We start from the raw sequence: 10,000 nt of genomic DNA, 5'->3' as shown, positions 1-10,000 counted from the left end.
TTGGTCCTCTGGTCCCACAGGTGTTAAATGGAGAATGCAGGCGTCGATCCCTCTACCTCTCGCATGCTAAGTGAGCGCTCTACCATTTGAGCTAATTCCCCTTTGGAAAAGTCTCAAATCTCTGTCAGTTAGGGTTAGGGTTAGACTAGGTTAGGTTAGGTTAGATTAGGGTTAGGGTTAGAGGGTTAGGGTTAGGGTTAGGGTTAGGGTTAGGGTTAGGGTTAGGATTAGGGTTAGGGTTAGGCTTAGGGTTAGGGGTTAGGGTTAGGGTTAGGGGGTTAGGGTTAGGGTTTAGAGTTAGGGTTAGGGTTAGGGTTTGATCTGACCAGATCAAACTATCACCATGCTGTCAAAGAAACTCTGGTGCCATGTTTCGACACTCAGGTTTTAGTCCACCATTCTCAACAATGCTTTTGTGTTGCCTTGACAGCTCCCATATGGTCTAGCGGTCAGGATTCCTGGTTTTCACCCAGGCGGCCTGGGTTCGACTCCCGGTATGGGAATCAAAGTTTTCCTTGCTGAGACATTGATAAGAAGTCTTATTTCCATTGTGCTTCTTGCTTGGTTGCTTTGAGCCAATGGCCCACCAACCCTGCTTCCCCGGCGGCAGCCACAATTGAAGGTCCACATTCATGATTTGTGTTGTTTTCATGTTGTCAGTCACAATCCATAACCCTCATTGGGTGTCCTCTTGTCACATACGTGCTGGATTCTTGGTTTGCATTGAAGCAATCTCTTTGTTCATTTCACTCCATTCTGAAACAATGGTCTTGAGTGGACTAGACCCACGTGCTCTAGCAGTGAGTAGACCTGGTTCTCACCAAGACTGTTTGGATTCCTGGTTCTTGGCAAAGTGGAGTAGATTGAAGCGCCATCATGTAGTTTGACCTTTTGACAACGTAATGAACTTTTATTTAAAAAAAAAAAATGGTTGAGAAGCACTTCCAGCCTTTTGAGACTTGTGTGTCTGAGGTCAAGAAAAAGGTACTTTCAGTTGGTCCTCTGGTCCCACAGGTGTTAAATGGAGAATGCGGGCGTCGATCCCGCTACCTCTCGCATGCTAAGCGAGCGCTCTACCATTTGAGCTAATTCCCCTTCGGAAGGGTCTCAAATCTCTGTCAGGTTGGATTTGTATTCATGTTGTCAGTCACAGTCCACAATCCCCATCAGATGTCCTCTTGTCCCACAGGTGTTGGATTCCTGGTTCTTGAAGAGGTGGACCAGATCAAACTATCACCATGCTGTCAAAGAAACTCTGGTGCCATGTTTCGACAGTCGCTCTGGTTTTTGTCCACCATTCTCAACAACTGTCTCCTTGGATTCCTGGTTCTTGAAGGGGTGGACCAGATCATACTATCACCATGCTGTCGAAGAAACTCTGCAGGGTTGTGACAATCACTCTGGTCTTAGTCCACCATTCTCAACATTGGTCTCCTTGGATTCCTGGTTCTTGCCAAGGTCGACTAGATTCAAGTACCGTCATACAATTTGACTTTTGAACAACGAAATGAATTTTTATTTTTAATGGTTCGATGAGAAGAACTTCAAGCCTTTTGAGACTTGTGTGTCTGAGGTCAAGAAAAAGGTACTTCCAATTGGTCCTCTGGTCCCACAGGTGTTAAATGGAGAATGCAGGCGTCGATCCCGCTACCTCTCGCATGCTAAGCGAGCGCTCTACCATTTGAGCTAATTCCCCTTCAGAAAGATCCCAAATCTCAGTCAGTTTGGATTTGTATTCATGTTGTCAGTCACAATCCCCATCAGATGTCCTCTTGTCCCGCAGGTGTTGGATTTCTGGTTCTTGAAGAGGTGGACTAGATTCAAGTACTATCATACAATTTGACCTTTGAACAACAAAATTAACTTTTATTTTAAATGGTTGGATGAGAATCACTTCTTGCCTTTAGTGACTTGTTTCTATGAGGTCCAAAAAAAAGGTACTTCCAATTGGTCCTCTGGTCCCACAGGAGTTAAATGGAGAATGCAGGCGTCGATCCCGCTACCTCTTTCATTAAAAAAAAAAATGGGTGAGAAGCACTTCCATCCTTTTGAGACTTGTCTATGTGAGGTCCAGAAAAAGGCACATCCAACTTCAGTTGGTCCTCTGGTCCCACAGGTGTTAAATGGAGAATGCAGGCGTCGATCCCGCTACCTCTCGCATGCTAAGCGAGCGCTCTACCATTTGAGCTAATTCCCCTTCGGAAAAGTCTCAAATCTCTGTCAGTTAGGGTTAGGGTTTGGTTAGCGTTAGGGTTAGGGTTAGACTAGGTTAGGTTAGATTACGGTTAGGGTTAGGGGTTAGGGTTAGGGTTAGGGTTAGGGTTAGGGTTTAGGGTTATGGTTAGGGTTAGGGTTAGGGTTAGGGGGTTAGGGTTAGGGTTTAGGGTTATGGTTAGGGTTAGGGTTAGGGTTAGGGGGTTAGGGTTAGGGGGTTAGAGTTAGGGGTTAGTGTTAGGGTTAGGCTTAGGGTTAGGGGTTAGGGTTAGGGAGTTAGGGTTAGGGTTTAGGGTTAGGGTTAGGGGGTTAGGGTTAGGGAGTTAGGGTTAGGGTTTAGGGTTAGGGTTAGGGGGTTAGGGTTAGGGTTTGATCTGACCAGATCAAACTATCACCATGCTGTCTAAGAAACTCTGGTGCCATGTTTCGACACTCAGGTTTTTGTCCACCATTCTCAACAATGCTCTTGTGTTGCCTTGACAGCTCCCATATGGTCTAGCGGTCAGGATTCCTGGTTTTCACCCAGGCGGCCCGGGTTCGACTCCCGTTATGGGAATCAAAGTTTTCCTTTCTGAGACATTGATAAGAAGTCTTATTTCCATTGTGCCTCTTGCTTGGTTGCTTTGAGCCAATGGCCCACCAACCCTGCTTCCCCGGCGGCAGCCACAATTGAAGGTCCACATTCATGATTTGTGTTGTTTTCATGTTGTCAGTCACAATCCATAACCCTCATTGGGTGTCCTCTTGTCACATACGTGCTGGATTCTTGGTTTGCATTGAAGCAATCTCTTTGTTCATTTCACTCCATTCTGAAACAATGGTCTTGAGTGGACTAGACCCACGTGCTCTAGCAGTGAGTAGACCTGGTTCTCACCAAGACTGTTTGGATTCCTGGTTCTTGGCAAAGTGGAGTAGATTGAAGCGCCATCATGTAGTTTGACCTTTTGACAACGTAATGAACTTTTATTTAAAAAAAAAAAATGGTTGAGAAGCACTTCCAGCCTTTTGAGACTTGTGTGTCTGAGGTCAAGAAAAAGGTACTTTCAGTTGGTCCTCTGGTCCCACAGGTGTTAAATGGAGAATGCAGGCGTCGATCCCTCTACCTCTGGCATGCTAAGCGAGCGCTCTACCATTTGAGCTAATTCCCCTTTGGAAAAGTCTCAAATCTCTGTCAGTTAGGGTTAGGGTTAGGGTTAGGGTTAGGGGTTGATCTGACCAGATCATACTATCACCATGCTGTCGAAGAAACTCTGGTGCAGGGTTGTGACAGTCAATCTGGTCTTAGTCCACCATTCTCAACATTGGTCTCCTTGGATTCCTGGTTCTTGCCAAGGTCGACTAGATTCAAGTACCGTCATACAATTTGACTTTTGAACAACGAAATGAATTTTTATTTTTAATGGTTCGATGAGAAGAATTTCAAGCCTTTTGAGACTTGTGTGTCTGAGGTCAAGAAAAAGGTACTTCCAATTGGTCCTCTGGTCCCACAGGAGTTAAATGGAGAATGCAGGCGTCGATCCCGCTACCTCTTTCATTAAAAAAAAAAATGGGTGAGAAGCACTTCCATCCTTTTAAGACTTGTCTATGTGAGGTCCAGAAAAAGGCACATCCAACTTCAGTTGGTCCTCTGGTCCCACAGGAGTTAAATGGAGAATGCAGGCGTCGATGCCTCTACCTCTGGCATGCTAAGCGAGCGCTCTACCATTTGAGCTAATTCCCCTTCGGAAAAGTCTCAAATCTCTGTCAGTTAGGGTTAGGGTTTGGTTAGCGTTAGGGTTAGGGTTAGACTAGGTTAGGTTAGATTACGGTTAGGGTTAGGGTTAGGGGTTAGGGTTAGGGTTAGGGTTTGATCTGACCAGATCAAACTATCACCATGCTGTCAAAGAAACTCTGGTGCCATGTTTCGACACTCAGGTTTTTGTCCACCATTCTCAACAATGCTCTTGTGTTGCCTTGACAGCTCCCATATGGTCTAGCGGTCAGGATTCCTGGTTTTCACCCAGGCGGCCCGGGTTCGACTCCCGGTATGGGAATCAAAGTTTTCCTTTCTGAGACATTGATAAGAAGTCCAACTTCAGTTGGTCCTCTGGTCCCACAGGTGTTAAATGGAGAATGCTGGCGTCGATCCCGCTACCTCTTTCACTTTCACTAATAAAAAAAAAAAAATTGGGTGAGAAGCACTTCCATCCTTTTGAGACTTGTCTATGTGAGGTCCAGAAAAAGGCACATCCAACTTCAGTTGGTCCTCTGGTCCCACAGGTGTTAAATGGAGAATGCTGGCGTCGATCCCGCTACCTCTCGCATGCTAAGCGAGCGCTCTACCATTTGAGCTAATTCCCCTTCGGAAAAGTCTCAAATCTCTGTCAGTTAGGGTTAGGGTTTGGTTAGCGTTAGGGTTAGGGTTAGATTAGGTTAGGTTAGGTTAGGTTAGGGTTAGGGTTATGGTTAGGGTTAGGGTTAGGGAGTTAGGGTTAGGGTTAGGGTTTAGAGTTAGGGTTAGGGTTAGGGTTAGGGGGTTAGGGTTAGGGTTTGATCTGACCAGATCAAACTATCACCATGCTGTCAAAGAAACTCTGGTGCCATGTTTCGACACTCAGGTTTTTGTCCACCATTCTCAACAATGCTCTTGTGTTGCCTTGACAGCTCCCATATGGTCTAGCGGTCAGGATTCCTGGTTTTCACCCAGGCGGCCCGGGTTCGACTCCCGGTATGGGAATCAAAGTTTTCCTTGCTGAGACATTGATGAGAAGTCTTATTTCCATTGTGCTTCTTGCTTGGTTGCTTTGAGCCAATGGCCCACCAACCCTGCTTCCCCGGCGGCAGCCACAATTGAAGGTCCACATTCATGATTTGTGTTGTTTTCATGTTGTCAGTCACAATCCATAACCCTCATTGGGTGTCCTCTTGTCACATACGTGCTGGATTCTTGGTTTGCATTGAAGCAATCTCTTTGTTCATTTCACTCCATTCTGAAACAATGGTCTTGAGTGGACTAGACCCACGTGCTCTAGCAGTGAGTAGACCTGGTTCTCACCAAGGCTGTTTGGATTCCCGGTTCTTGGCAAAGTGGAGTAGATTGAAGCGCCATCATGTAGTTTGACCTTTTGACAACGTAATGAACTTTTATTTAAAAAAAAAAAAAAATGGGTGAGAAGCACTTCCAGCCTTTTGAGACTTGTGTGTCTGAGGTCAAGAAAAAGGTACTTTCAATTGGTCCTCTGGTCCCACAGGTGTTAAATGGAGAATGCAGGCGTCGATCCCTCTACCTCTCGCATGCTAAGTGAGCGCTCTACCATTTGAGCTAATTCCCCTTTGGAAAAGTCTCAAATCTCTGTCAGTTAGGGTTAGGGTTTGGTTAGCGTTAGGGTTAGGGTTAGACTAGGTTAGGTTAGGTTAGATTAGGGTTAGGGTTAGAGGGTTAGGGTTAGGGTTAGGGTTAGGGTTAGGGTTAGGATTAGGGTTAGGGTTAGGGTTAGGGTTTGATCTGACCAGATCAAACTATCACCATGCTGTCAAAGAAACTCTGGTGCCATGTTTCGACACTCAGGTTTTAGTCCACCATTCTCAACAATGCTTTTGTGTTGCCTTCACAGCTCCCATATGGTCTAGCGGTCAGGATTCCTGGTTTTCACCCAGGCGGCCTGGGTTCGACTCCCGGTATGGGAATCAAAGTTTTCCTTGCTGAGACATTGATAAGAAGTCTTATTTCCATTGTGCTTCTTGCTTGGTTGCTTTGAGCCAATGGCCCACCAACCCTGCTTCCCCGGCGGCAGCCACAATTGAAGGTCCACATTCATGATTTGTGTTGTTTTCATGTTGTCAGTCACAATCCATAACCCTCATTGGGTGTCTGTCCTCTTGTCACATACGTGCTGGATTCTTGGTTTGCATTGAAGCAATCTCTTTGTTCATTTCACTCCATTCTGAAACAATGGTCTTGAGTGGACTAGACCCACGTGCTCTAGCAGTGAGTAGACCTGGTTTTCACCAAGGCTGTTTGGATTCCCGGTTCTTGGCAAAGTGGAGTAGATTGAAGCGCCATCATGTAGTTTGACCTTTTGACAACGTAATGAACTTTTATTTAAAAAAAAAAAAAATGGGTGAGAAGCACTTCCAGCCTTTTGAGACTTGTGTGTCTGAGGTCTAGAAATAGGTACTTCCAATTGGTCCTCTGGTCCCACAGGTGTTAAATGGAGAATGCAGGCGTCGATCCCTCTACCTCTGGCATGCTAAGCGAGCGCTCTACCATTTGAGCTAATTCCCCTTTGGAAAAGTCTCAAATCTCTGTCAGTTAGGGTTAGGGTTAGGGTTAGGGTTAGGGTTAGGGGTTGATCTGACCAGATCATACTATCACCATGCTGTCGAAGAAACTCTGGTGCAGGGTTGTGACAGTCAATCTGGTCTTAGTCCACCATTCTCAACATTGGTCTCCTTGGATTCCTGGTTCTTGCCAAGGTCGACTAGATTCAAGTACCGTCATACAATTTGACTTTTGAACAACGAAATGAATTTTTATTTTTAATGGTTCGATGAGAAGAATTTCAAGCCTTTTGAGACTTGTGTGTCTGAGGTCAAGAAAAAGGTACTTCCAATTGGTCCTCTGGTCCCACAGGAGTTAAATGGAGAATGCAGGCGTCGATCCCGCTACCTCTTTCATTAAAAAAAAAAATGGGTGAGAAGCACTTCCATCCTTTTAAGACTTGTCTATGTGAGGTCCAGAAAAAGGCACATCCAACTTCAGTTGGTCCTCTGGTCCCACAGGAGTTAAATGGAGAATGCAGGCGTCGATGCCTCTACCTCTGGCATGCTAAGCGAGCGCTCTACCATTTGAGCTAATTCCCCTTCGGAAAAGTCTCAAATCTCTGTCAGTTAGGGTTAGGGTTTGGTTAGCGTTAGGGTTAGGGTTAGACTAGGTTAGGTTAGATTACGGTTAGGGTTAGGGGTTAGGGTTAGGGTTAGGGTTTGATCTGACCAGATCAAACTATCACCATGCTGTCAAAGAAACTCTGGTGCCATGTTTCGACACTCAGGTTTTTGTCCACCATTCTCAACAATGCTCTTGTGTTGCCTTGACAGCTCCCATATGGTCTAGCGGTCAGGATTCCTGGTTTTCGCCCGGGTTCGACTCCCGGTATGGGAATCAAAGTTTTCCTTTCTGAGACATTGATAAGAAGTCCAACTTCAGTTGGTCCTCTGGTCCCACAGGTGTTAAATGGAGAATGCTGGCGTCGATCCCGCTACCTCTTTCACTTTCACTAATAAAAAAAAAAAAATTGGGTGAGAAGCACTTCCATCCTTTTGAGACTTGTCTATGTGAGGTCCAGAAAAAGGCACATCCAACTTCAGTTGGTCCTCTGGTCCCACAGGTGTTAAATGGAGAATGCTGGCGTCGATCCCGCTACCTCTCGCATGCTAAGCGAGCGCTCTACCATTTGAGCTAATTCCCCTTTGGAAAAGTCTCAAATCTCTGTCAGTTAGGGTTAGGGTTTGGTTAGCGTTAGGGTTAGGGTTAGATTAGGTTAGGTTAGGTTAGGTTAGGGTTAGGGTTATGGTTAGGGTTTAGGGTTATGGTTAGGGTTAGGGTTAGGGGGTTAGGGTTAGGGGTTAGTGTTAGTGTTAGGCTTAGGGTTAGGGTTAGGGTTTAGAGTTAGGGTTAGGGTTAGGGTTAGGGGGTTAGGGTTAGGGTTTGATCTGACCAGATCAAACTATCACCATGCTGTCAAAGAAACTCTGGTGCCATGTTTCGACACTCAGGTTTTTGTCCACCATTCTCAACAATGCTCTTGTGTTGCCTTGACAGCTCCCATATGGTCTAGCGGTCAGGATTCCTGGTTTTCACCCAGGCGGCCCGGGTTCGACTCCCGGTATGGGAATCAAAGTTTTCCTTGCTGAGACATTGATGAGAAGTCTTATTTCCATTGTGCTTCTTGCTTGGTTGCTTTGAGCCAATGGCCCACCAACCCTGCTTCCCCGGCGGCAGCCACAATTGAAGGTCCACATTCATGATTTGTGTTGTTTTCATGTTGTCAGTCACAATCCATAACCCTCATTGGGTGTCTGTCCTCTTGTCACATACGTGCTGGATTCTTGGTTTGCATTGAAGCAATCTCTTTGTTCATTTCACTCCATTCTGAAACAATGGTCTTGAGTGGACTAGACCCACGTGCTCTAGCAGTGAGTAGACCTGGTTTTCACCAAGGCTGTTTGGATTCCCGGTTCTTGGCAAAGTGGAGTAGATTGAAGCGCCATCATGTAGTTTGACCTTTTGACAACGTAATGAACTTTTATTTAAAAAAAAAAAAAATGGGTGAGAAGCACTTCCAGCCTTTTGAGACTTGTGTGTCTGAGGTCTAGAAATAGGTACTTCCAATTGGTCCTCTGGTCCCACAGGTGTTAAATGGAGAATGCGGGCGTCGATCCCGCTACCTCTCGCATGCTAAGCGAGCGCTCTACCATTTGAGCTAATTCCCCTTCGGAAGGGTCTCAAATCTCTGTCAGGTTGGATTTGTATTCATGTTGTCAGTCACAGTCCACAATCCCCATCAGATGTCCTCTTGTCCCACAGGTGTTGGATTCCTGGTTCTTGAAGAGGTGGACCAGATCAAACTATCACCATGCTGTCAAAGAAACTCTGGTGCCATGTTTCGACAGTCGCTCTGGTTTTTGTCCACCATTCTCAACAACTGTCTCCTTGGATTCCTGGTTCTTGAAGGGGTGGACCAGATCATACTATCACCATGCTGTCGAAGAAACTCTGCAGGGTTGTGACAATCACTCTGGTCTTAGTCCACCATTCTCAACATTGGTCTCCTTGGATTCCTGGTTCTTGCCAAGGTCGACTAGATTCAAGTACCGTCATACAATTTGACTTTTGAACAACGAAATGAATTTTTATTTTTAATGGTTCGATGAGAAGAACTTCAAGCCTTTTGAGACTTGTGTGTCTGAGGTCAAGAAAAAGGTACTTCCAATTGGTCCTCTGGTCCCACAGGTGTTAAATGGAGAATGCAGGCGTCGATGCCGCTACCTCTCGCATGCTAAGCGAGCGCTCTACCATTTGAGCTAATTCCCCTGCAGAAAGATCCCAAATCTCAGTCAGTTTGGATTTGTATTCATGTTGTCAGTCACAATCCCCATCAGATGTCCTCTTGTCCCGCAGGTGTTGGATTTCTGGTTCTTGAAGAGGTGGACTAGATTCAAGTACTATCATACAATTTGACCTTTGAACAACAAAATTAACTTTTATTTTAAATGGTTGGATGAGAATCACTTCTTGCCTTTAGTGACTTGTTTCTATGAGGTCCAAAAAAAAGGTACTTCCAATTGGTCCTCTGGTCCCACAGGAGTTAAATGGAGAATGCAGGCGTCGATCCCGCTACCTCTTTCATTAAAAAAAAAAATGGGTGAGAAGCACTTCCATCCTTTTGAGACTTGTCTATGTGAGGTCCAGAAAAAGGCACATCCAACTTCAGTTGGTCCTCTGGTCCCACAGGTGTTAAATGGAGAATGCAGGCGTCGATCCCGCTACCTCTCGCATGCTAAGCGAGCGCTCTACCATTTGAGCTAATTCCCCTTCGGAAAAGTCTCAAATCTCTGTCAGTTAGGGTTAGGGTTTGGTTAGCGTTAGGGTTAGGGTTAGACTAGGTTAGGTTAGATTACGGTTAGGGTTAGGGGTTAGGGTTAGGGTTAGGGTTAGGGTTAGGGTTTAGGGTTATGGTTAGGGTTAGGGTTAGGGTTAGGGGGTTAGGGTTAGGGGGTTAGAGTTAGGGGTTAGTGTTAGGGTTAG

The 10,000-nt window shown here is 45.7% G+C and overlaps 8 non-coding genes across 8 annotated transcripts; 6 read left to right on the top strand and 2 right to left on the bottom strand.

Annotated features, from left to right (window-relative positions):
* The first annotated feature begins 431 nt into the window (after positions 1-431).
* On the top strand, positions 432-503 carry trnae-uuc (transfer RNA glutamic acid (anticodon UUC)). The gene has a single exon. It is a non-coding gene; the product is annotated as a tRNA-Glu (tRNA).
* Positions 504-1,022: 519 nt separating this feature from the next.
* trnaa-agc (transfer RNA alanine (anticodon AGC)) lies at positions 1,023-1,095 on the bottom strand. Its single transcript has one exon. It is a non-coding gene; the product is annotated as a tRNA-Ala (tRNA).
* A 1,603-nt stretch (positions 1,096-2,698) lies between these two features.
* trnae-uuc (transfer RNA glutamic acid (anticodon UUC)) lies at positions 2,699-2,770 on the top strand. Its single transcript has one exon. It is a non-coding gene; the product is annotated as a tRNA-Glu (tRNA).
* A 1,405-nt stretch (positions 2,771-4,175) lies between these two features.
* Positions 4,176-4,247, top strand: trnae-uuc (transfer RNA glutamic acid (anticodon UUC)). Its single transcript has one exon. It is a non-coding gene; the product is annotated as a tRNA-Glu (tRNA).
* Positions 4,248-4,858: 611 nt separating this feature from the next.
* trnae-uuc (transfer RNA glutamic acid (anticodon UUC)) lies at positions 4,859-4,930 on the top strand. The gene has a single exon. It is a non-coding gene; the product is annotated as a tRNA-Glu (tRNA).
* An 878-nt stretch (positions 4,931-5,808) lies between these two features.
* trnae-uuc (transfer RNA glutamic acid (anticodon UUC)) lies at positions 5,809-5,880 on the top strand. Its single transcript has one exon. It is a non-coding gene; the product is annotated as a tRNA-Glu (tRNA).
* A 2,135-nt stretch (positions 5,881-8,015) lies between these two features.
* trnae-uuc (transfer RNA glutamic acid (anticodon UUC)) lies at positions 8,016-8,087 on the top strand. Its single transcript has one exon. It is a non-coding gene; the product is annotated as a tRNA-Glu (tRNA).
* Positions 8,088-8,612: 525 nt separating this feature from the next.
* trnaa-agc (transfer RNA alanine (anticodon AGC)) lies at positions 8,613-8,685 on the bottom strand. The gene has a single exon. It is a non-coding gene; the product is annotated as a tRNA-Ala (tRNA).
* Between the last annotated feature and the right edge of the window lie 1,315 nt (positions 8,686-10,000).

This window comes from Synchiropus splendidus, chromosome 7 (assembly GCF_027744825.2).
Source record: "Synchiropus splendidus isolate RoL2022-P1 chromosome 7, RoL_Sspl_1.0, whole genome shotgun sequence".
Classification (NCBI taxonomy): domain Eukaryota; kingdom Metazoa; phylum Chordata; class Actinopteri; order Syngnathiformes; family Callionymidae; genus Synchiropus; species Synchiropus splendidus.
The sequence above is the reverse complement of the archived record's forward strand: the minus strand, read 5'-3'. Positions and strand labels throughout refer to the sequence as shown.